The 24,595-nt window shown below is 46.4% G+C and overlaps 1 protein-coding gene across 1 annotated transcript in view; it reads left to right on the forward strand.

Moving 5' to 3' along the window:
* Positions 1-14,582: 14,582 nt before the first annotated feature.
* PPP1R16B (protein phosphatase 1 regulatory subunit 16B) overlaps positions 14,583-24,595 on the forward strand; it is a 145,818-nt gene continuing 135,805 nt past the window's right edge. The window contains exon 1 of the mRNA XM_030211359.1: positions 14,583-14,730. The gene's annotated coding sequence lies outside the window, so the exon portion shown is untranslated. The remainder of the gene's footprint in view (positions 14,731-24,595) is intronic.

The raw sequence follows: 24,595 nt of genomic DNA on the forward strand, positions 1-24,595 counted from the left end.
AATATGCTTAGACAGTTGCGTGTGCAAATTCTAAGACGACCATCTCAAGAACGACCTAAGGACGACCATCTCTAAGGTCGACCTTAATTTCATGATTTGGGCATCCCAGACTGTATTATCGAAACGGAAGATGGACGCCCATCTTGTTTTGATAATACGGGTTGCCCCATCCCTTTACTGGGGTGTTCTGTTCGATTATGCCCCTCATCATAACATAGTAAATGATGGCAGGTAGAAATCTGCATTGGTCCATCCAGTCTGTATAATAAACCGCACATACTTGATCCTAGACCATAGACTCTATACAGCACTAGTCAAACTGCCCAACTACTGGAGTTGTCCTCAAAGCACCACTCCTGCCAATCATAACACGTCAACTATTTAAGTTAAGCTTCTCCTACATAAACGCACAACTACGGAACGCATTGTCAAAAGCCTTGAAATCGACGTACGACCACCTAAACTTCCGGAAATCGCTAAAAGCTAACCTGTTCAAAAAGGCATACCCTACCGATCCAACTTAAATGCCTGATCCCTGCAACACAACAAAACGAAAGTACGTAATGGACAAAACGCAACTCTTCCGATGTACGTTTCCCTAATGTGGCTATCACGCCACATGAACTTCATCGTACCACTACATCACCTTGTATTTGTTCTCACCGGAGTCTGCAAACGCCTCTCCGGTATTATGTAAGCCACATTGAGCCTACAAATAGGTGGGAAAATGTGGGGTACAAATGTAACAAATAAAAAAAATTAGTGCTGATAATTGCTTCTTAGTGGCCAACTATTGGCGCTGATTAGCTTGTTAAACAATTACATAGTAACTTAGTAACATAGTAGATGACGGCAGAAAAAGACCTGCACGGTCCATCCAGTCTGCCCAACAAGATAAACTCACATGTGCCATTTTTTGTGTATACCTTACCTTGATTTGTACCTGTCCTTTTCAGGGCACAGACCATATAAGTCTGCCCAGCACTATCCCCCCCTCCCAACCACCAGCCCTGCCTCCCACCACCGGCTCTGGCACAGACCGTATAAGTCTGCCCAGCACTATCCCCACCTCCCAACCACCCGTGCCGCCTCCCACCACCAGCTCTGGCACAGACCGTATAAGTCGCCCAGCACTGTCCCCGCCTCCCAACCACCAGGCCCGCCTCCCACCACCGGCTCTGCCACCTAAACACGTGCAAATTGGCTATACGCGCTGATTTACGCACTCAACTTTAGTCACCGTTTGTATAGAATCCAGGGTCAACTGGCTAAGTAAGTGCATAAAGTCAGGACAGCAAAAAGCCTGTCTTAACTTATTGTCACGTCTGTGGCTGTGACCCCTTTCAGACTCACCTTAATTCCTGTGGTCAGCTTCTGAGCTGGCTTCTGTCTGTTCCTTGTGAGTTAGTTCTGTCTCTGTCTCTGTGTGCCGGCTGCATTGGATTGTCTGTGTGCTGTTTACCGTTCCAGACTTCGGCCCAGTCCAGTCCGGATCTTCCGGCCTGCCAGACCTGCTTGTTTTGTTTGAACCTGCATAGCACCCATAGTTGCCTGGTGATTGCTGCAGCTGAGCCTCAGCTGCTGCTGGGCGTACTAGCCATTTTGAAACTCTCTGTTTTGCCTTTGCATCGCCTAAGGCCCTGGTTTGTTGGTGCTTGCTGCACTTCTGCCTAGTCCAGTTTATAGTCTGTATTCTTGCCTGATTCTAGTTTAGTCTTTGTGTAGCTTTGTGTTCTGTACTGCTTGTTTACTATATTGCTTGCTTTCCAGTCTTGCTCTTGTTTGTATGTCTTTGTCTAGTGCTAGGTTGTCTGTGTTTCTTGTTCAGGGGCTGCCTGGCAGCTTTCAGTTCTGTCTCTTGTCTACCAGTGTTTGTTCCCTGTTTCAGTGGCTGCTTGCAGCTTTCAGTTCTGTCTCTTGTCTACCAGTGTTTGTTCCCTGTTTCAGTGGCTGCTTGCAGCTTTCAGTTCTGTCTCTTGTCTACCAGTGTTTGTTCCCTGTTTCAGTGGCTGCTTGCAGCTTTCAGTTCTGTCCCTTGTTTGTCTCCTAGTCAAGTATTCTGCCTAGCCTCCCTGTGTGTTCTAGTCCCTGTGTGTATCCTCCTGGTATCCAGTTTCTGCCTTGTCCAGTAAGTCCTGCCGGCCACCTGCACTCTGGGGCTCAACTCCTGAGGAACGGTGGCTAAGTGCAGGTAAAGTCTAGCTGGCCCTGTCAGAGTTCTGCCTTATCCCTGTGTGGGGTGGTTTTGCCTGCCACTGCCGCTCCTCGGCAGTGGCCCAAGGGCTCGCAATCCTAGTTCCAGCTTTGAAGACGTGACACTTATACACTGAGAAATCATTTTACTAAGTCATGGTAAAAAAATGGCCTGTGGTAGTGTGGGTGTGTTTTTGGCACGCACTGGGCCATTTTCTTACCACGGCTGGGAAAAAAAGGCTTTTTTCAATGGGGCAGTAAATGGCCATTGCACTGGAATTAAAGGTAGCATGCGGCTATTTACAGCCTGAGTCCTTACCGCCAACCATTCCCAACTATATAGAGGGAACTTCATTGAGGGCTATAAATAAATGTGTTTTTCACACTACTGCTGATCTGGCCAGCAGGAGGAGGAGAGCTGCAGCATCTTGGGTCACCATCGTCCTTTTCTGCTACCTGAGGTCAGCTCCTGCTTTGACCCTTATGGCACTATGGCGTTGTGCGGTAAAGGGAAAGGATGAAGTTGGAGGCATGACTGCTCTTCTGCTGCCTGGATCAGTGGTAGCGAAACAAGCACTAGAGACAAACAGGGACAGTGTCCATGCTTGACCTGCAAGGAAGCCGGGGCTCCAAAAGCAGCAACAGGGTACACTTGTTTGAAAACCAAAGCTCTTAATCCCTTTTTAAATCTGGGAAGGGACTCAGGAAGGGTCTTTTTGAAGGTAGAGTGGCAAAGAGTTCCAGAGCGAAGGGGCTAAAAAAGCAGATGAGGAAAGACTGGAAACGGGTTGCGGATGTAACAGTCAGCAGCAGGGGCGTAGCCAGGCACCAAATTTTGGGTGGGCCTGGGCACAAGATGGGTGGGCAGAAGAACTCTGCCCTGTCCCACAAGTGATTTGGTCTCTCAATCTCTCGCCTGCATGCCATATGGTCACTCAAACATCCCCCCCTCCCCCGCATACCTTTTAAATAGATTTTCACTGGCAGCGAGAAGCAACTAATACACACTGCTCATGTTGGCCCCACAGCCTTCTCTGATGCAACTTCCTGTTTCCACATAGGTGGGAATACATCAGAGAGAAGGCTGTGGGGCCGGTGCGAGCAGTATGTATCAGTTGCTTCTCGCTGCTGTTTACAAGGTACGCAGGAGGGACAGCTGTTGGGAGTTTTCAGCTGGTGGGGCTTGGGGATCCCTGCCAACTACATCATAGGTGTGCTGCTACTGGGTGGGCCTGAGCCCAAAGTGGGTGGGCCTGGGCCCACCCAGGCCCACCCTTGGCTACGCCACTGGTCAGCAGAGAGGCCAGGGATGATCTGAGAGTTACAGAATCAAATAATAGGATAAATACAGTGGTTGATCAAAGTGGAGGACCTTAGCCGAGATTGGGTGGCAGAGCCGGTGGGGGGAGACGGGGCTGGTGGTTAGGGGGTGGGCCTTGTTCTGGGCAGACTTCTACGGTCTGTGCCCTGAAAATGACAGAAAAAAATCAAGGTCAGGTATACACATAAAGTAGCACATATGAGTTTAAATTGTTGGGCAGACTAGATGGACCGTGCAGGTCTTTTTCTGCCGTCATCTACTACGTTTACTATGTAAGTATAACTGGGGAGAGAGAGGATGAGGAGGGGCTGGAAGAATGAGATTACTTGGTAAGAGACAATTTTTGGATTCCCTATAGAACATACATCTGTGATAACTGGAACTCTCTCTACCTAGGGATATCAATGTTTCATATCTAACATCTTCAGTCCCAGGCTCTGGAACTGAACCTGGATTTTTATTTTTATTTTACTTTATCTTTATTGGATTTTTCATTGAACCAACCTATGTAAATAACACCCTATAAATTGTTTCACATCCAAATATAACAGAAAAAAAACAAAAAGAAATCTTTGAGCAGTAAAGAACAACACTGGGTGAGAGTGCATTCAAATGAGAAAATCAACCTCAAAAGAGCCCCATGATTCACCGTTAAGCACTGGAGAGGACAATGTGGAATCAGGAATCAGGTTCTGCAGAATGAATATGGCGGTGTAGGGTTTATAGGGACGGCTTGTTCAGAGAGAGAGAGCTCGTGAGCCCTCAGCAATGCCAGTTCTATAGCATTGTTCCTGGTGCTGGGCAGACTTGTACGGTCTGTGCCAGAGCCGGTGGTTGGGAGGCGGGGCTGGTGGTTGGGAGGTGGGGATAGTGCTGGGCAGACTTATACGGTCTGTGCCAGAGCCGGTGGTTGGGAGGCAGGGCTGGTGGTTGGGAGGCGGGGATAGTGCTGGGCAGACTTATACGGTCTGTGCCAGAGCCGGTGGTTGGGAGGCAGGGCTGGTGGTTGGGAGGCGAGGATAGTGCTGGGCAGACTTATACGGTCTGTGCCAGAGCCGGTGGTTGGGAGGCGGGGCTGGTGGTTGGGAGGTGAGGATAGTGCTGGGCAGACTTATACGGTCTGTGCCAGAGCCGGTGGTTGGGAGGCGGGGCTGGTGGTTGGGAGGCGGGGATAGTGCTGGGCAGACTTGTACGGTCTGTGCCAGAGCCGGTGGTTGGGAGGCAGGGCTGGTGGTTGGGAGGTGGGGATAGTGCTAGACAGACTTATACGGTCTGTGCCAGAGCCGGTGGTTGGGAGGCGGGGCTGGTGGTTGGGAGGCGGGGATAGTGCTGGGCAGACTTATACGGTCTGTGCCAGAGCCGGTGGTTGGGAGGCAGGGCTGGTGGTTGGGAGGCGGGGATAGTGCTGGGCAGACTTATACGGTCTGTGCCAGAGCCGGTGGTTGGGAGGCAGGGCTGGTGGTTGGGAGGCGGGGATAGTGCTGGGCAGACTTATACGGTCTGTGCCAGAGCCGGTGGTTGGGAGGCGGGGCTGGTGGTTGGGAGGTGAGGATAGTGCTGGGCAGACTTATACGGTCTGTGCCCTGAAGAGCACAGGTACAAATCAAAGTAGGGTATACACAAAAAGTAGCAAATATGAGTTATCTTGTTGGGCAGACTGGATGGACCGTGCAGGTCTTTTTCTGCTGTCATCTACTATGTTACTATGTTACTATATTCGTTCTGGGGCACAGTGATGCTCCCCAAATTTTTCATTGACCCTCACTACAGCAAGCTGGTTCTCCTTTGCAAAGAAAATTCCTTAGGGGGAAATTCAGTAAGGCGGCCCTATTGCATTTGTGCTGCTCTGCTCCCCGTGAACCATGATTTTAACCCTTGGCAGGTCGACCTCGTGAACTGGTATTTCAGACAAGCTACACTGAAGTTTTAAGATAAAAGTCTAATAAAGTTACATGGAAATACTTTTAAAGCAAATAGTAGGAAATATTTTGTCACTCAAAGGATAGTTAGTTTCAGGAACTCGTTCCTGGAGGATGTGGTAACAGCGGTTAGCATACCTGGGTTTAAAAAAGGTTTGGACAAGTTCCTGGAGGAAAAGTCTGTTATTGAGATAGACATGGGGGAAGCCGTTGCTTGCCCCGGGATTGGTAGCATGGAATGTTGCTACTATTTGGGTTTGGCCACTGTTGGAAGCAGGATACTGGGCTAGATGGACCACTGGTCTGACCCAGTATGGCTATTCTTTTGTTTTAGGAATTTTGATTCAGAAGTCTGATGATGATGCAAAGCCACTGGCAGAGGAGGAGCACTATAATGTCAGAAATCTAGAGTTTTTAAATCCAATTGTGCACCAAGAGATGTGGGATAAACAGAGGATCCTTATATAACAATAGGAGGGAGTAAAAATGTAAAGCAATTCAACTCAAAGCAAAAGTGAAAGTACATAAGTAATGCCACACTGGGAAAAGACCAAGGGGTCCATTGAGCCCAGCATCCTGTCCACAACAGCGGCCAATCCAGGCCAAGGGCACCTGGCAAGCTTCCCAAACATACAAACATTCTATACAATCAAGCCATTGTGACATCACTAATGAGGTTGGCTCTTATTGGTGGAATGAGCCACTATGACATCACAATAGGTTAAATCACTGCTCTATGTAATAAAAGTGAGCCAAGTAGAGGACATAAGTACATAAGTAATGCCACACTGGGAAAAGACCAAGGGTCCATCGAGCCCAGCATCCTGTCCACGACAGCGGCCAATCCAGGCCAAGGGCACCTGGGAAGCTTCCCAAACGTACAGACATTCTATACATGTTATTCCTGGAATTGTGGATTTTTCCCAAGTCCATTTAGTAGCGGTTTATGGACTTGTCCTTTAGGAAACCGTCTAACCCCTTTTTAAACTCTGCCAAGCTAACCGCCTCCACCACGTTCTCCGGCAACGAATTCCAGAGTTTAATTACACGTTGGGTGAAGAACCTTTTTGTCCGGTTTGTTTTAAATATACTACACTGTAGTTTCATTGCATGCCCCCTAGTCCTAGTTGGACTATTTTGGAAAGCCCCCTAGTCCTAGTTGGACTATTTTTGGAAAGCGTGAACAGACGCTTCACATCCACCTGTTCCACTCCACTCATTATTTTATATACCTCTATCATGTCTCCCCTCAGCCGTCTCTTCTCCAAGCTGAAAAGCCCTAGCCTCCTTAGTCTTTCTTCATAGGGAAGTCGTCCCATCCCCGCTATCATTTTAGTCGCCCTTCGCTGCACCTTTTCCAATTCTACTATGTCTTTCTTGAGATGCGGTGACCAGAATTGAACACAATACTCAAGGTGCGGTCGCACCATGGAGCGATACAACGGCATTATAACATCCTCACACCTGTTTTCCATACCTTTCCTAATAATACCCAACAGGACCTGCACAATGTAAAAAAGGGATAGAGGAGGATATCGGCAAAGAATGGCAGGCAAAACCTCAGCCACCTTTTGGAACAGACTGGATGGTCCATACTAGGCTTTATATGGCACTGTCTAACTGATCCACAGCTCGTACTAAAGCCAAATAAAAATTCAATTTGCGGATTTAATTTCCAGCCCCTCCAGGGGATTGGCCGAGTGCTAACATTAGAACTGGCTCCATGATGAACTTGAGCCGCACAATTTAACCTATGGATAGGAAAATCGGGGGGGAAAAACGAAGAACAAAAGAGGCTGTGTATAATGGTTCCCTGATGAGCACCAGATAGGAAGCCTTGCAGGAAAGGGTGCAGCTGGATTACTGCTCTGCAATGGGCACAGCTGTTTGTTTTGGTTTTTTTTTAATGCAGTAGCGCTTCCTGAATTCACAAGAGGAGCTGCCATCAGTTTTATAAGCTGTGTGTTTGCTATTTCCATGTCTTTCATCCCTAGAGTCAATGTATAAATTGGCAGAGTTTGTGTCCTTAGTGTTGACAGAATAACTAGGTAGACAGGATGTACCAGGTGTTTTCATGCCATCATTTACTAGGTGAAAAGGCCGTGGTATTACTGCTGAGCCCTGGATGCTTGATAATACTACTGGTTTGTGATGAAGTAACTTCTGAAAGGACTCACCTTGCTAGTTGCAGGGTTACTAGATGATTCCAGGTCAGGTCATCAGGGAGAGGTAGAGCCAGAGCCACTCCTGGGTTTGCCTTATTTATTTATTTATTTTATTATTAAGATTTTGCTCACACCTTTTCCAGTAGTAGTAACTCAAGGTGAGTTACATTCAAGTACTCTGGATATTTCTCTGTCCCAGTTTGTACCTGAGGCAATGGAGGGTTAAGTGACTTGCCCAAGATCACAAGGGGCAGCAGTGGGATTTGAACTAGCCACCTTTGGATTGCAAGACCGGTGCTCTAACCATTAGGCCACTCCTCCACTACAGCAACATTCCATGTAGAACCTCAAATAGTAGCAACAATCCATGTAAAATCTCAGATAATATCAACATTCCATGTAAAATCTCAGATAGTAGCGACAGAATCTCAAATAATGTATTTGGAATTTGCTCACACTTTTTTCAGTAGTAGCTCAAGGTGAGTTACATTCAGGTACTCTGGATATTTCTCTGTCCCAGGAGGGCTCACAATCTAAGTTTGTACCTGAGGCAATGGAGGGTTAAGTGACTTGCCCAAGATCACAAGGGGCAGCAGTGGGATTTGAACTGGCCACCTTTGGATTGCAAGACCGGTGCTCTAACCATTAGGCCACTCCTCCACTACAGCAACATTCCATGTAGAACCTCAAATAGTAGCAACAATCCATGTAAAATCTCAGATAATATCAACATTCCATGTAAAATCTCAGATAGTAGCGACAGAATCTCAAATAATGTATTTGGAATTTGCTCACACTTTTTTCAGTAGTAGCTCAAGGTGAGTTACATTCAGGAACTCTGGATATTTCTCTGTCCCAGGAGGGCTCACAATCTAAGTTTGTACCTGAGGCAATGGAGGGTTAAGTGACTTGCCCAAGATCACAAGGGGCAGCAGTGGGATTTGAACTAGCCACCTTTGGATTGCAAGACCGGTGCTCTAACCATTAGGCCACTCCTCCACTACAGCAACATTCCTACTACTACTACTACTATTTAGCATTTCTATAGCGCTATAAGGCATACGCAGCGCTGTACAAACATAGAAGAAAGACAGTCCCTGCTCAAAGAGCTTACAATCTAATAGACAAAAAATAAATAAAGTAAGCAAATCAAATCAATTAATGTGAACGGGAAGGAAGAGAGGAGGGTAGGTGGAGGCGAGTGGTTACAAGTGGTTACGAGTCAAAAGCAATGTTAAAGAGGTGGGTTTTCAGTCTAGATTTAAAGGTGGCCAAGGATGGGGCAAGACGTAGGGGCTCAGGAAGTTTATTCCAGGCGTAGGGTGCAGCGAGACAGAAGGCGCGAAGTCTGGAGTTGGCAGTAGTGGAGAAGGGAACAGATAAGAAGGATTTATCCATGGAGCGGAGTGCACGGGAAGGGGTGTAGGGAAGGACGAGTGTGGAGAGATACTGGGGAGCAGCAGAGTGAGTACATTTATAGGTTAGTAGAAGAAGTTTGAACAGGATGCGAAAACGGATAGGGAGCCAGTGAAGGGTCTTGAGGAGAGGGGTAGTATGAGTAAAGCGACCCTGGCGGAAGATGAGACGGGCAGCAGAGTTTTGAACTGACTGGAGAGGGGAGAGGTGACTAAGTGGGAGGCCAGCAAGAAGCAGATTGCAGTAGTCTAAACGAGAGGTGACAAGGGTGTGGATGAGGGTTTTGGTAGAGTGCTCGGAAAGAAAGGGGCGGATTTTACGGATGTTGTAAAGAAAGAAACGACAGGTCTTGGCGGTCTGCTGGATATGAGCAGAGAAGGAGAGAGAAGAGTCAAAGATGACCCCAAGGTTTCGAGCTGAGGAGACAGGGAGAATGAGAGAGCCATCAACAGAAATAGAAAACGGGGGGAGCGGGGAGGTGGGTTTGGGGGGGAAAATGAGAAGCTCGGTTTTGGTCATATTTAATTTCAGGTGGCGTTGAGACATCCAAGCAGCAATGTCAGACAAGCACGCTGAAACTTTGGTTTGGATGCAAGGTGAGATATCAGGGGTAGAAAGGTAGATTTGGGAGTCATCAGCATAGAGGTGGTAGGAAAAGCCATGGGATGAGATTAATGAACCAAGGGAAGAAGTGTAGATAGAAAAGAGGAGGGGACCAAGAACAGAACCCTGGGGTACGCCGACAGGCAGAGGGATAGAAGTAGAAGAGGATCCACCAGAGTGAACACTAAAGGTGCGGAGGGAGAGGTAGGAAGAGAACCAGGAAAGGACAGAGCCCTGGAATCCAAGTGAGGACAGGGTATCGAGAAGTATGCTGTGATCGACAGTGTCAAAAGCAGCGGAAAGATCAAGAAGAATGAGGATGGAATATTGACCTCTGGATTTAGCCAGTAATAGGTCATTGGAGACTTTAGTAGAACCTCAAATAGTAGCAACAATCCATGTAAAATCTCAGATAATATCAACATTCCATGTAAAATCTCAGATAGTAGCCACAGAATCTCAAATAATGTATTTGGAATTTGCTCACACTTTTTTCAGTAGTAGCTCAAGGTGAGTTACATTCAGGTACTCTGGATATTTCTCTGTCCCAGGAGGGCTCACAATCTAAGTTTGTACCTGAGGCAATGGAGGGTTAAGTGACTTGCCCAAGATCACAAGGAGCAGCAGTGGGATTTGAACTGGCCATCTCTGGATGTCAAGACCAGTGCTCTAACCACTAGGCCACTCCTCCACTATAGCAACATTCCATGTAGAATCTCAAATAATAGCAACATTCCAGAATCTCAACAAGTGGCAACATTCCATATGGAATCACCAATAATAGCAATATTCCATATAGAATCTTCAATATTTATTTATTTAAATTTTGCTCACACCTTTTCCAGTAGTAGCTCAAGGTGAATTACATTCAGGTACTCTGGATATTTCTCTGTCCCAGGAGGGCTCACAATCTAAGTTTGTACCTGAGGCAATGGAAGGTTAAGTGACTTGCCCAAGATCACAAGGGGCAGCAGTGGGATTTGAACTGGCCATCTTTGGATTGCAAGACCAGTGCTCTAACCATTAAGCCCAGTCCTCCACGGTGCATAGACTAACAGTTCTGATTTAACACAGAAACAAGCATCTGCTATATATGGTTCAGATATCTTTGGAATGGGGAGTTTCTGAAGGAAAGGGGACAAATTAGAAATTTAATTCAGGGCTGCCACAAGACCAATGACTCAAAGATTTACTGGAAGTGGTGATTAGTGATTTCTTTTTTTAAATTAAACTGAACATTCTGTAAAATCTAGGGCAGTGACGAGAAACAGTGAGGGCAACACAGGCGAGAGATATTAAGGAGATAATCCTATAAATTTGCACCTAGATGTGTGCGCCATTTACCCGTGTCTAGGCACCAATAATTGCCAGTCACGCGTGTCTGCACTACTGTAAGTGCTATTCAATGAGGTAGCACCCAAGTGTTGTAGGACTAGATTCTATAAATGGTGCAAAAAAAAAATTACCGAAAAAATTGTGCTTAGCGCTATTCAGTCAGGTGTTGTTTAAAGAATTGCGCTTAGCACCAGGAACTGCAACTACATGTAGGAGTGACTATTTACACTAATGAAAAGCTTTTGTAAATCTCTGTGCGTAAATTAGGCGTGGAGCCCGCTAGTTCTATAGCAACATGCATAAATTGCAGGAACGCCCCTGACCCACCCATGCTCCTCCCATGGCCTCACCCCCTTTCGGATCCACGCACTAGAATTTACGCACACCTCTTTATAGAATAAGTGTAAATTCTAATTAGTGCCGATAATTGCTTGTTATTGCCCAATTCCATCTCGATCCACCCAGGACCTCTGCTCCAGGTGCCAAGCGCTTCCACCGGCTGCCTACCAGGTGCCATGGATGACATGCAGCCCGTCTGTATATGTTCCCAGCGTTCTCCGGGGCGACTCCAACCCCAAGCCACCCAAGGCCTATGCTCCAGATGTCTAGCAGCACCTACAGGTACTGTGGAGGACTTGCAGCCCATCTGCATATCTTCCCAGCATTCTCTGGGGTGACTCCCAGGTCCACCCCCATCCACACAGGCCTCCGCTCCAGGTTCACCATCTCTATAGGTTTTATTTTCTTTCTGCTATTACCAATGACTCCAATGCAATTTCTCTTCTTGATAGTGTCCCCTCCCAATCTCTTTCTCCATCTGAAACCACCATATACCTCAAGACCACATTGCCTACCTTCTGCTTTCATCACCTCACCATCCCTTTTTGTCTTCTCCCTGCTTCTCAGCTCTGAAACTTCAACATTTTCTTCCTTTCATTCAACCATCTCCATTCTGTCCAAGTGTATCTCATTTTTGTCGCTGTCATCATGCCTGCCCTACTCTTCTCCATACTCTCTTGCTCCTTCTCCTGCTCTCTGCTGAGGATGTCAGTCCCAATCCTGGTCCTTCAAATCAGCTCTCACTCTACTCGCTATCTTTTCTCCTATACACCTCGCTTGGTTGGCCGTGGAGGTGGTGTTGGGCTACGACTCTCACCCTCTTGTAGATTTCAACCTCTTTTTCCACCTTAGTCTCACTGCTTGTCTTCCTTCGAAGTCCACTCCATCCATCTATCCACTCCTCTACTTCTCCGAGTAGCCGTCATTTATCGACCCCCTGATGTCCCTTTTTTCCTTTCTCACTGACTTTCACTCCTGTCTTTTTTTCTTTTTCGAACCTTCATCTCCTTCCCTCATTCTTGGGGATTTTAATATTGATGTTAATGATCCCTCTGACTCGCATGCCTCTCAGTTTCTTGCTTTAACATCCTCCTTCAGTCTTCAGCTGTGCTCCACTACCCCTACTCACCAGAATGGCCACTGTCTTGATCTTGTCTTCTGCTCCAACTGCTCAGTTTCTACAACTCAGTTCTTCCCCCCTCTGACCATCATCTGATCACTTTCACACCCACCCACCTCCCAGTCCCATCCAATCTCCATCAATACATTTAGGAATCTTCAGGCTATTGACTCTTGCACTTCCTTCACCAGTGTGTCATCCCTCTTCTCAAACACTATGCTATCCAAGTCTGTCAATGAGGCTGTCTCTTCCTATAATACTATTTTCTGCTTTGCTCTGGATACTCTTGCTCCTTCCATTCTCCTTTCTGTAAGGCATACCAAACCCCAGCCTTGGCTGACCTCTTGAATCCGCTACCTACGTTTCTGTGTCCAGTCTGCTAAATACCTTTGGCTGAAAGCTTGTGCCCATGTTGACTTCATACATTTAAAATTCTTGCTGACCTCCTTCCAGTCTGCTCTTTCACTTGCCACAGGACTACTACATCCACCTGACAAACTCTTTTGGCTCAAACTCCCAAAGTCTCTTTGCCACACTGACCTCTCTCCTCAAAGTGCCTTCACCTCCAATACCCCCCACTTCACTTTCTCCCCATACTATGACTGAGTACTTTCATGATAAGGTTCACAAGGTTACCCTTGAGTTCTCAACCAAGTCATCTCCACCTCTCCTTCCCCCTGTCTATTCTGTCAACGCTCCTTCAACCCCTGACTCCTTTTCTTCCTTTTCTGAAATCACTGAAGCGGAAACTGCTCATTTTCTTTCCTCCTCCAAACTGACTACCTGTTCCTCTGATCCTATTCCTACCTATCTACTCAGCACTCTCTCTCCTACTATCATCCCTTCTATCTGTCATATCCTCAATCTTTCAGTTTCCTCTGCAACTGTTCCTGATGTCTTCAAATCTGCCATAGTTACACCACTCCTTAAAGAACCTTCATTGGACCCTACCTGCCTTTCCAACTGTCGCCCCATCTCCCTCCTCCCTTTTTTATCCAAGCTACTTGAACGTGCTGTTCACCACCATGGCCTTAACTTTCTTTCATCTCAAGCTATTCTTGATCTACTTCAATCTGGCTTTTGCCTTCTACATTCTACTGAAACAGCCCTTGCTAAAGTCTCCAGTGACATGTTTCCAGCCAGATCCAAAGGTTTTTATTCTATACTCATCCTTCTTGATCTATCTGCTGCTTTTGACACTTTGATCACCACCTTGATATGCTGTCCTCCCTCGGATTTAAGGGCTCTGTTCTTTCCTGGTTTTCTTCTTATCTCTCCCATTTCACTTTTTGTTCTGGTGGATTCTCCTTCACTTCTATCCCACTACCAGCTGGTGTACCTCACTGGCTCGGTTTTGGGACCTCTTCTTTTCTCCATCTATACTTGTTCCCTTGGTGCACTGATCTCCTCCCATGGTTAACTCTGAGTCTTCTTTGTCACCGCAGATCCTTCTTGCCAGGGTGCCGGTGGAAACAGGGAGTAGTCACAGTCAGGAGGAGGCGGGAGGAGCGAGGCAGGAAGAAGGGTCTGCACTGGCGGAGAAGACGATGCGTTAACGCGATAACCCGCGAGCAGGAGACAAACGATTGCAGCCTTCTGCCAGCGCCAGCTCTGGAAAGCCTTGCCTATACTGCAGCAGCGCCAGGCCCCCTTGGAGGAGGCTGGGCCCGGGGGAATCTTGCCCCCCCCCACACCACTTCCCCTCTAAGTAAGCTCTGAGCTAGAAATCCCAAGATCCCCTAAGAAGAGCAAGACTACAAGTCCCTGCATGCACTGGGGTAAACCCAGGACTGGTGCACTCCTGTCTGGCGAATCCGGAGCCAGCTGGAAACCCCTAGAGTCTCCCTTAGAGTCTCAGACACAGCCTGGAGAGCTATATGCTCTCCTGCCTCTAACTAATAATGATAGCTCCTAATTGTCCCTAAATACACAATAAACAATTAGAATTAGCAAGTCAGTTGCATCAAGGTTTTTGCTCATCTTTTTCTGTATGCTCTATAGTCTCGTGGAGTCCCCTTATATCACCGCCCCCACCACCTCCTCTTCTCCTTTTACTGGCTGGGCCACAGGAACTGACAGCTCTGCCCTCCAATCCGCTGCTGTGACAGCTGCAGGGAGGAGGGAGGGAAAAACAACCCAGCAGCAGGCAGCTGCTAGCCAGGTTTTTACAGTAGCAGCCTCCTTCCAGCTCAGCAGCAGCATCAGCTTTCGTGATCGGCCAGTTCTAGCTTCCTCTTCCCTGGATGTGGGCTGGGGAACCAGCTGGCTGGAGGTGGAGGGCGCTGGCACGAATTGGCACAGCCCGCTGGACCCTGTGTGGTATGTCACTGTTCTGTTCGTTAGGTGGCTGGAGATGCAGTAGCAGTGCAGGATGTCTGACTGTGTCAAGGCAGCTTAAAGCCAGGTGTTGATCAGGTGCCTCAAAGAAAAACAAAAAAAAAAGTAAATGAAGACTGGAAAAGTAGCAGCTTGCAATGTTTGCCTTCTTTGTTAACGAGGCTCAGTGCCCAGCTGAGCAGCCTGAAGATTTTGGAAGTGGTGGTGGAGATAAGTCAGACTGTAAGTGTGAAACTGCCATTACAGATTCGAATGGGTTTCGTTTCTTGATTTTTTTGTGAAAATGAAAGGTTTCTTTTTTTTTTCTTTGCATTTGCCTGGATTTGGTATTAGATCACCTTAGAATCGTGTAAATGTTTTTTTTTCCCGAGGGAGAAAATACTGGGCAGCAGAAGGTTATAGCTACTGAAACTTCAGTGTTACCTCTGAAGACTGTCACCAAGGGTTTCTGGTCCAGCTGAGCCCAGAGCCCAAATGTCATTTTGCAATATATAAAAACAAAATAAATATTGCGAGCTGAGTTGTTTAAGGTGCTTAAGAACTCTTGTGAACAACAGGTTTCCAGAATACCCTGTGTCTGCATTTGTGTTTAGATTCTACATGGAAAGGAGGGCAGTGCCTCTTATGAAAAGTGTTACCCTCCGAGGGGTCCCATAGTCACTGCTGTCACGTCAGGGATCTTCATGTGGAAAGGAATCAGCTGGTCGGATTCCTCCTTACATGAATTGGTTTTGGGTAGTATGGTTAACATATGTGCTAAATATGCTCTTTAAATTAACGGAATAAATATCTGAATTTCACTCGTATCATACTCAGCATTGCAGTTCTTTCCTTCAATGTTAATTAAAGCAGAAATAGTACGAAAAAAAATAGTTATTGAACAAACCAAATATTTTATGGAATCTGTGAAGGGACATTCTTCAAGTTCTTACTTTGCCATTGTCATTGTTAGGAGGATGAGTAAGTCAGGCTACTGTTGTGCTGACCCTTACCAGAACCCCCATGCAGTCCTCACATGGATCCACATAGAGCAAGGCTCAGTGTATTAACTCACAGATCGCAGTGTGAGAATCACAATGTGAGAATTTGCCAGTAATTGGTAGCATGGAATCTTGCTACTCTTTGGGATTCCGGAATCTTGCTACTCCTTGGGATTCCGGAATTTTGCTACTCTTTGGGATTCCGGAATGTTGGTACTCTTTGGGATTCTGTACAGAATCTTGCTACTCTTTGGGATTCCGGAATCTTGCTACTCTTTGGGATTCTGCACGGAGTCTGCTACTCCTTGGGATTCCGGAATTTTGCTACTCTTTGGGATTCCGGAATGTTGGTACTCTTTGGGATTCTGCACAGAATCTGCTACTCTTTGGGATTCCGGAATCTTGCTACTCTTTTGGGATTCTGCCAGGTAGTTGTGAACTACTGGATTGGCCATTGTTGGGAAAAGGATACTAGACTGGATGGACCGTTGGTCTGACCCGGTACGGCTGTTCTTATGTTCATATGCAAGATGGTTTTCTTGCAATACTGAACTACTTAGGGGCTCCGACTGTGAGTTTAACCATATTGAGGCACAGTAAATTGAAAAGGGAAAAAATTGGCTGGGATATCATTCTGAATTTATAATAAAGTTCTTTTTTAATGTGCCCTCCCATAAAGTATAAGTACCTGTATATACATGTGTAAACAGCTTTGGTTCTACCTTAGAGAGGCAGTATATCAAATGCCTTACCCCTTACTCCCCCCCCCCCCCCCATATATAAGAAGGGAATAAGCAAACAATACGACAAATAGCTTTTGCAGCTGTCTTGAGTGGTGCTGCGTCTGAGTTTGCTTCAAGTGCTGATCAAGCAAACACGGATGCGATAGCACCCAACCAAACAGGTGTAAAACCCATGACACCAGCCACAGACGTCTAAGAGAACAGATAGTCCATAAACAGAATGCAAAGTAATTTAAAAAAAGTATCAAATACTTTTAATGGATAGGTAACTGCATCTTTCACACTTATTAACCATCTAGAGATGGATCAAAATCCTCACTCGCTTGCATGGTACCTTTCTCCTCCTTGTTGCTAGTCAATTTCCCTCAATCTCCTGATATAGTTAGCGGTTAAACCCTGCTCTTCACATCTCCTTCTCTTGAGTATGAAAAAAAAGTTTTTCTGTGTTGTAATTCCTTTGGTGTTTACTTTGTAGCTCTGTGTTCTCCATTCTTCCTTTAGGACAGGAAGGTTAGTAAGACCTTGGGTAGCTTCTGTCCCCTGTTGCTTGAGCTGTCAACACAAACTGGCTCCACTGCTTCTAGCTTTCAGATCCTTTATTTTTGTTACATTTGTACCCTGCGGCTTACATATTGTATACAGGTACTCATTTGTACCTGGGGTAATGGAGGGTTAAGTGACTTGCCCAGAGTCACAAGGAGCTGCCTGTGCCTGAAGTGGGAATCGAACTCAGTTCCCAGGACCTAAGTCCACCACCCTAACCACTAGGCCACTCCTCCACTGTTGCTACTATTTGAGATTCTACATGGAATGTTGCTATTCCACTAGCAACATTCCATGTAGAGTCGGCCCTTGCAGATCACCAATGTGGCCGCGCGGGCTTCTGTGAGTCTGACGTCACCCACCCTAACCACTAGGCCACTCCGCCACTCCCTCATGTGCCATGGACTGTGCTGTAGCAGAAACGTCATGTGCTTTCTCTCATTCTTGGATGATCAAGATCAGGTCTCCCCAGTGGCCAATCTGTTCTGTAGAGTGCTCTTTCCTTATTAGGGACAGCTGTGGATCAAACTGGCAACCCCTGATTTGTTCAGTCTTTTTGGGAACAGGCTTCTCTCAGTATACCCAAGGGACAGCGTGGACCGGAGTGGAAACTCCTGTGCTTGTTTCTCCTTTTCTTTAACTGCTAGAACAATGAGTTAAGGCACTGATTAGACTGTAAGCTCTGTCCAGCATGACTGTCTCTTACATGTTCAAGTGTACGGCGCAGTGTACATCTATTAGCACTATAGAAATGATAAGTAGTAGTAGTAATAGTAGTCTTTGGGATTCTACACAGAATCTTGCTACTCTTTGGGATTCCGGAATCTTGCTACTCTTTGGGATTCCGGAATCTTGCTATTCTTTGGGATTCTGCACAGAATCTGCTACTCTTTGGGATTCCAGAATCTTGCTATTCTTTGGGATTCAAGAATCCTGCTACTCTTTGGGATTCTGCACAGAATCTGCTACTCTTTGGGATTCCAGAATCTTGCTATTCTTTGGGATTCTGCACAGAATCTTGCTACTCTTTGGGATTCCGGAATCTTGCTACTCTTTGGGATTCCGGAATCTTGCTATTCTTTGGGATTCTGCACAGAATCTTGCTACTCTTTGGGATTCCGGAATCTTGCTACTCTTTGGGATTCAAGAATCCTGCTACTCTTTGGGATTCTGCACAGAATCTGCTACTCTTTGGGATTCCGGAATCTTGCTATTCTTTGGGATTCTGCACAGAATCTGCTACTCTTTGGGATTCCGGAGTCTTTCAACTCTTTATCTTTATCCCTTATTTGTCCCATTTGTCTGTCTTAATTAGATTGTAAGCTCTGTCAAACAGGGACTCTTACATGTTCAGTGTTCGGCGCTGCGTACGTCTATTAGCGCAATAGAAATGATAAGTAGGAATAGCAGATGGGTAACCCACCTACTGATGTTCTACTTGCTTCTTTCTGGACCACCTTCAGGGAGGAAGGGACAAAGCTCGTCCCTTAACTATGAGTTTCATACTTCTCATCAAAAGCTTAAGCTTCAGTTCCATCGGGCCACGTTCTCAGAACAGAACGCATCTTGTGCAAATTTGATTGGCACCTTGCTGGAACGGGAGCCAAAATGCTCTTCCTGCAACTGTAAAGGAAAGCAACTTTTGCCAGCCTGGAACACAAATATTACTGTGAATTCATTGTGTTAGAAAAGTAAGCATTCAATTTGGGACTTTAACGTAGGAAAGTATCTCTCCCTGAGGTGTAGTTAAGTTTTCTAAGGAAATGCCAATTTGGGTGTTTTTGCTTAGTGAGCTTCTTTCATACTTTAACAGCTCATTATTTATTTTGCATGGATACATTTGTAGAAGAAGAATTGGTCATCATTTTAGACAGATGATAGAAGTCGGAATTGAGACTTTTTTCAGCTGTATTTTAGAACAGAATCTGCTGACATAGAACCTTTTCTGAAATACAGGAGAAATTTTATTTATTTGTTTAGATTTTGCTCACACCTTTTTCAGTAGTAGCTCAAGGTGAGTTACATTCAGGTACTCTGGCTATTTCTCTGTCCCAGCAGGGCTCACAATCTAAGTTTGTACCTGAGGCAATGGAGGGTTAAGTGACTTGCCCAAGATCACAAGGAGCAGCAGTGAGATTTCAACTGGCCACCTTGGGGTTGCAAGACTGGTGCTCTAACCACTAAGCCACTCCTCCACTATAGCAACATTCCATGTAGAATCTCAAATAGGAGCAACAGAATCTCAAATCGTAGCAACATTCCAGAATCTCAAAAAGTGGCAACATTCCATGTAGAATCTCAAATATTTATTTAGATTTTGCTCACACCTTTTTCAGTAGTAGCTCAAGGTGAGTTACATTCAGGTACTCTGGATATTTCTCTGTCCCAGGAGGGCTCCCAATCTAAGTTTGTACCTGAGGCAATGGAGGGTTAAGTGACTTGCCCAAGACCACAAGGAGCAGTAGTGGGATTTGAACTGGCCACCTCCCAATTACAACACTGGTGCTCTAACCACTAGGCCACTCCTCCACTCAGCAACATGTTGAACCTCAGATAATATCAACATTCCATATAGAATCTGAAATAGTAGCAACATTCCATGTAAATTCTCAGATAGTAGCAACAGAATCTAAAATAATTTATTTGGGTTTTGCTCACACCTTTTTCAGTAGTAGCTCAAGGTGAGTTACATTCAGGTACTCTGGATATTTCTCTGTCCCAGGAGAGCTCACAATCTAAGTTTGTACCTGAGGCAATGGAGGGTTAAGTGACTTGCCCAAGATCACAAGGAGCAGCAGGGGGATTTGACCTGGCCACCTCTGGATTGCAAGACCGGTACTCTAACCACTAGGCCACTCCACTGGACAATTATATGCAGCAGCAGAAACATCCGTGTTAGAAAAAGAAATGTGTAAAATATTGATGGGTTCAAAGCCAGCGCATACCCGGTTATCTTTGTGACTTTAGAAACACAACCAGGTTATTATCCAGTTGCAGTCACCAGTTACTCTTTCCATTTTGGCACTGGAGGGGGAGGGGGGAACAAAAACCACTGGGGGATTAAGGAGGAAACCCTTCCAACCCCTTCATGGAGAGCTGCTCAGTAGTAGCTGTTTACCAAATCCCAAAGCTGTTTGGTAGGAGGAGGTGTAAATCTCAATATCGATCTTTTAGGACATAGATATTTAATGCTCTAATGAAATGGGGAGTAAACATCTATGAACTTGTCACCTCTTTGTCCCACCCATGATGCACCTAAACCACACCCTCTTGCTATTTTCATACACACAGGTTTGGCTCTCTAAAATGGGGACTTAGACTGTTATGTAAAATACATCTTTAAGGAGTGGCCTAGTGGTTAGGGTGGTAGACTTTGGTCCTGAGGAACTGAGTTCGATTCCCACTTCAGGCACAGGCAGCTCCTTGTGACTCTGGGCAAGTCACTTAACCCTCCATTGCCCCATGTAAGCTGCGTTGAGCCTGTCATGAGTGGGAAAGCGCAGGGTGCAAATGTAACTAAAATAAAATAGATACTATTGGAGATTGTACATGGAATGTTGCTATTCCACTAGTCCATGTAGAAGGCTGCGCAGGCTTCTGTTTCTGTGAGTCTGACGTCCTGCACGTACGTGCAGGACGTCAGACTCGCAGAAGCCTGCGCGGCCACATTGGGATCTGCAAGGGCTGACTTCTACATGGAATGTTGCTAGTGGAATAGCAACATTCCATGTAGAATCTCAAATAGTAGCAACAGTGGCCTAGTGGTTAGGGTGGTGGACTTTGGTCCTGAGGAACTGAGTTTGATTCCCACTTCAGGCACAGGCAGCTCCTTGTGACTCTGGGCGAGTCACTTAACCCTCCACTGCCCCAGTAAGCTGCATTGAGCCTGCCATGAGTGGGAAAGTGCGGGGTACAAATGTAAAAAAAATAATGAGACTACCATGGAAGAATAAAAAATATACACATTTAATATCACTGAAATTCAAATAACAGCGATATAATAGTGATGGAATATCTAATAAGCACACACAACTACTGACATTGGATGTGTAATTTCAGCTGTATAGTTTACTTTAAGAGATCATCGACTGGATTTACTGAAGGTTTTCTGTATAGATACAGAATTCAGGGCCATCCCGAGGGCTGTATGAGAATTGCAGCCACACATGGAGCAAGGGAGATGGGGGCACAAAATTTGCTCCCTGTTGTCTCTCCTGTGGTGGCCGCAGTGCAGTGGACGGGGCAGGGGTGCTAGGAGGCCTGTCACACAGATACTCCGGTCAGAATGGGAAAAAGCCTTACATCACCTCCTGTGAGTTATTAGTATTGGTTGCTTACCACTCAGAAATTTTCCACTGCAGAGCTGTGCTTCAGGGCATTTGGGATTGACTGGCAGATAAAGGAAGATGCCTGGAGCTTGAGCGCATCTCGTGTACAGCGAGTGAACACTTGTCAGGCTTCTGCGAGAAATTCTTAACTGTCATGGGCAGAAGTTCTGAGGAACGATAGAGTAAAGCACAGACTTTATTTTGTGGGGATAGATTTTGAAATTCACCCTTTTTCTCTGTGGTCCAATGAAGGAGAATGATGTAATAATCACCTGGAAGACTGTGCCACACTAACCAGTGCGTACTAATGAGGAGGAAAAAGCACGTAACAGGAACAGACTAATCCCTTATTAAATAAACAGCTCAGAGCTTCCCTTTATTTAGTGAGGGAGCCACTGGCTTTGTCGTGGATGGATGTACGTTGCCATTTCTAGCATGTTTTGCATTGCTGGTGGATATATATGCCTTTTCCTTCCGAGTCTTCCTTATATGGCTATGCGATCCCTAGCAGTAGGTCGTCATTTGGGGGACAGCGTCCGGAGTGGTGAACTGGTTGCAGCTTTACTCTCTTTACTTCTCCTTGAAGACAGGACAGGATCTCCCCGACGACCCCTCCTTGCTACTCTGTGCCTCAAAAGTTCAACTGTGGTTCCATTTTACAGCCAAGGGTGTAGCTACTGTTGAGCTGCCCACTGGTAAGGGCCACCTACTCAGGGCCAGTTTAACCATTAGATGAGTTAGGCCCCTTTTCTTAAATCCAAGGCCTGCTGACCTCTAGGGTGTCTCCCATTGATGCCCCGAGACATACCCCTGATTCCGTCAATATTTTCTCTTGTACGCTGAACATTGCTCCCAATCCCCTGGGCACTCCTCCAGCTGCCCCCAATATTCCTCCAATCGGTAGCACCCTTTGATACTCATGTTTTGTTCAATGCCTTTCTTTTAAATATCATAGTTCTGCAGCTCCTAGTTCTGTCCCTTGGCCTTTCCATATTGGATTACTGTAATTCTTTACTCGCAAGACTTGAAATCTTCTAGGTTGCATCGATTACTGTAAAGCTTATCTTAAGTAAGAAGACATTTGACTCCTCTACCCTATAGTGAACACTGGCTACCTGTCTCATACCACACTCCATCTATACTGGCCTTCCTTCATTTCTTCGTAATATACTTATTCCCTATACCTCTGTCTGTACTGTATGCTCAGCTCAACAAAATGTTCTCAGTATTCCCTCTTACCGGGCGGTGAAGTTGGAGACAACCCATGCCTCTTGCTTTAAAGTAGTTGCCCCGTAACTTTGGAATAGACTTCCCTTTGATATTTGATTGGAGACCTCCTTTAATAAAATTAAGCAAGCACTTAAAACGTACTATTTTATGACAACATTTCCTCTAGATTAACTTCACATGTAGGTCTCAGCTACCATCCTGATTCCCAAGTCCTGTTCTCTTCCTCATTCCTTTTGTATATTTGAAATTGTCGTCTAGGCTTCCTCTTGTGTTCTCCCAGATGGTCTTCCCTTTCTCATACATTTGTGTTTTATATTTTTACTTGTAAACTGCTTAAATATCTTTATTGATGGGTGTTATATCAAATAAAAGTGAACTGTGAACTATAGCAAATAAGTTAATGTTATTGACGTTGACATAAGCAGTATAACCATTGGCTGGTGAAAGGTTCATGTTTGTTTTTATGTAGATCCAGTTGACCCCTGAGGCAGGCCTTCGTGCTGAAACACGGCCGTGTCGGGTCCTTTTTCAGCTGTTACCAATGACGACTCTTTGATATCCTCTTTGGTTCCACCTCACATTTTTGTTCGTCTCTCACAGTTACGTGGGGTTTGCTTGTCTCGTGGTGAAAGGTTCAGTTCATTACCCTGGCTGATGAGTTCTTAGTCAAGGAGGAGACTAATGGTCAGCGCAATGGGCTGAGAACTAGGAAAGCTCAGTTTAAAACACGCTGCAGCTTCAGTGTGTCACATACAAATTTAGTAAACTTTTCAGGGACAAGACAAAATCCCACAGTATCTGAATGTAAGTAGCTGCAACTGAAAAACTTCCCTACTTGCCAGTCAGATGGTGTTGTAGACCGAGTAGATCAGGTTCGTAGTGATGATGGGTTTGGATAAAAATGAGACCCCTGACGCAGGCGCTATGTGCTGAAACATGTCAGGAAGTATTTTTTCACGGAGAGAGTAGTGGATGCTTGGAATGCCCTCCTGCGGGAGGTGGTGGAAATGAAAACGGTAACGGAATTCAAACATGCGTGGGATACGCATAAAGGAATCCTGTGCCGAAGGAGCTTAGTCAAGATCGGGAGGCGGGGCTGTTGGTTGGGAGGCGGGGATAGTGCTGGGCAGACTTGTACGGTCTGTGCCAGAGCCGGTGCTTGGGAGGCGGGGCTGGTGGTTGGGAGGTGGGGATAGTGCTGGGCAGACTTGTACGGTCTGTGCCAGAGCCGGTGCTTGGGAGGCGGGGCTGGTGGTTGGGAGGCGGGGATAGTGCTGGGCAGACTTGTACGGTCTGTGCCAAAGCCGGTGGTTGAGAGGAGGGGCTGGTGGTTGGGAGGTGGGGATAGTGCTGGGCAGACTTATACGGTCTGTGCCAGAGCCGGTGGTTGGGAGGCAGGGCTGGTGGTTGGGAGGCGGGGATAGTGCTGGGCAGACTTATACGGTCTGTGCCAGAGCCGGTGGTTGGGAGGCAGGGCTGGTGGTTGGGAGGCGGGGATAGTGCTGGGCAGACTTATACGGTCTGTGCCAGAGCCGGTGGTTGGGAGGCAGGGCTGGTGGTTGGGAGGCGGGGATAGTGCTGGGCAGATTTGTACGGTCTGTGCCAGAGCCGGTGGTTGGGAGGAGGGGCTGGTGGTTGGGAGGCGGGGATAGTGCTGGGCAGACTTGTACGGTCTGTGCCAGAGCTGGTGGTTGGGAGGAGGGGCTGGTGGTTGGGAGTTGGGGATAGTGCTGGGCAGACTTATACGGTCTGTGCCAGAGCCGGTGGTTGGGAGGCGGGGCTGGTGGTTGGGAGTTGGGGATAGTGCTGGGCAGACTTATACGGTCTGTGCCAGAGCCGGTGGTTGGGAGGAGGGGCTGGTGGTAGGGAGGTGGGGATAGTGCTGGGCAGACTTATACGGTCTGTGCCCTGAAGAGCACAGGTACAAATCAAAGTAGGGTATACACAAAAAGCAGCAAATATGAGTTATCTTGTTGGGCAGACTGGATGGACCATGCAGGTCTTTTTCTGCCATCATCTACTA

Source organism: Microcaecilia unicolor, chromosome 8 (assembly GCF_901765095.1).
Source record: "Microcaecilia unicolor chromosome 8, aMicUni1.1, whole genome shotgun sequence".
Taxonomy (NCBI): Eukaryota; Metazoa; Chordata; class Amphibia; order Gymnophiona; family Siphonopidae; genus Microcaecilia; species Microcaecilia unicolor.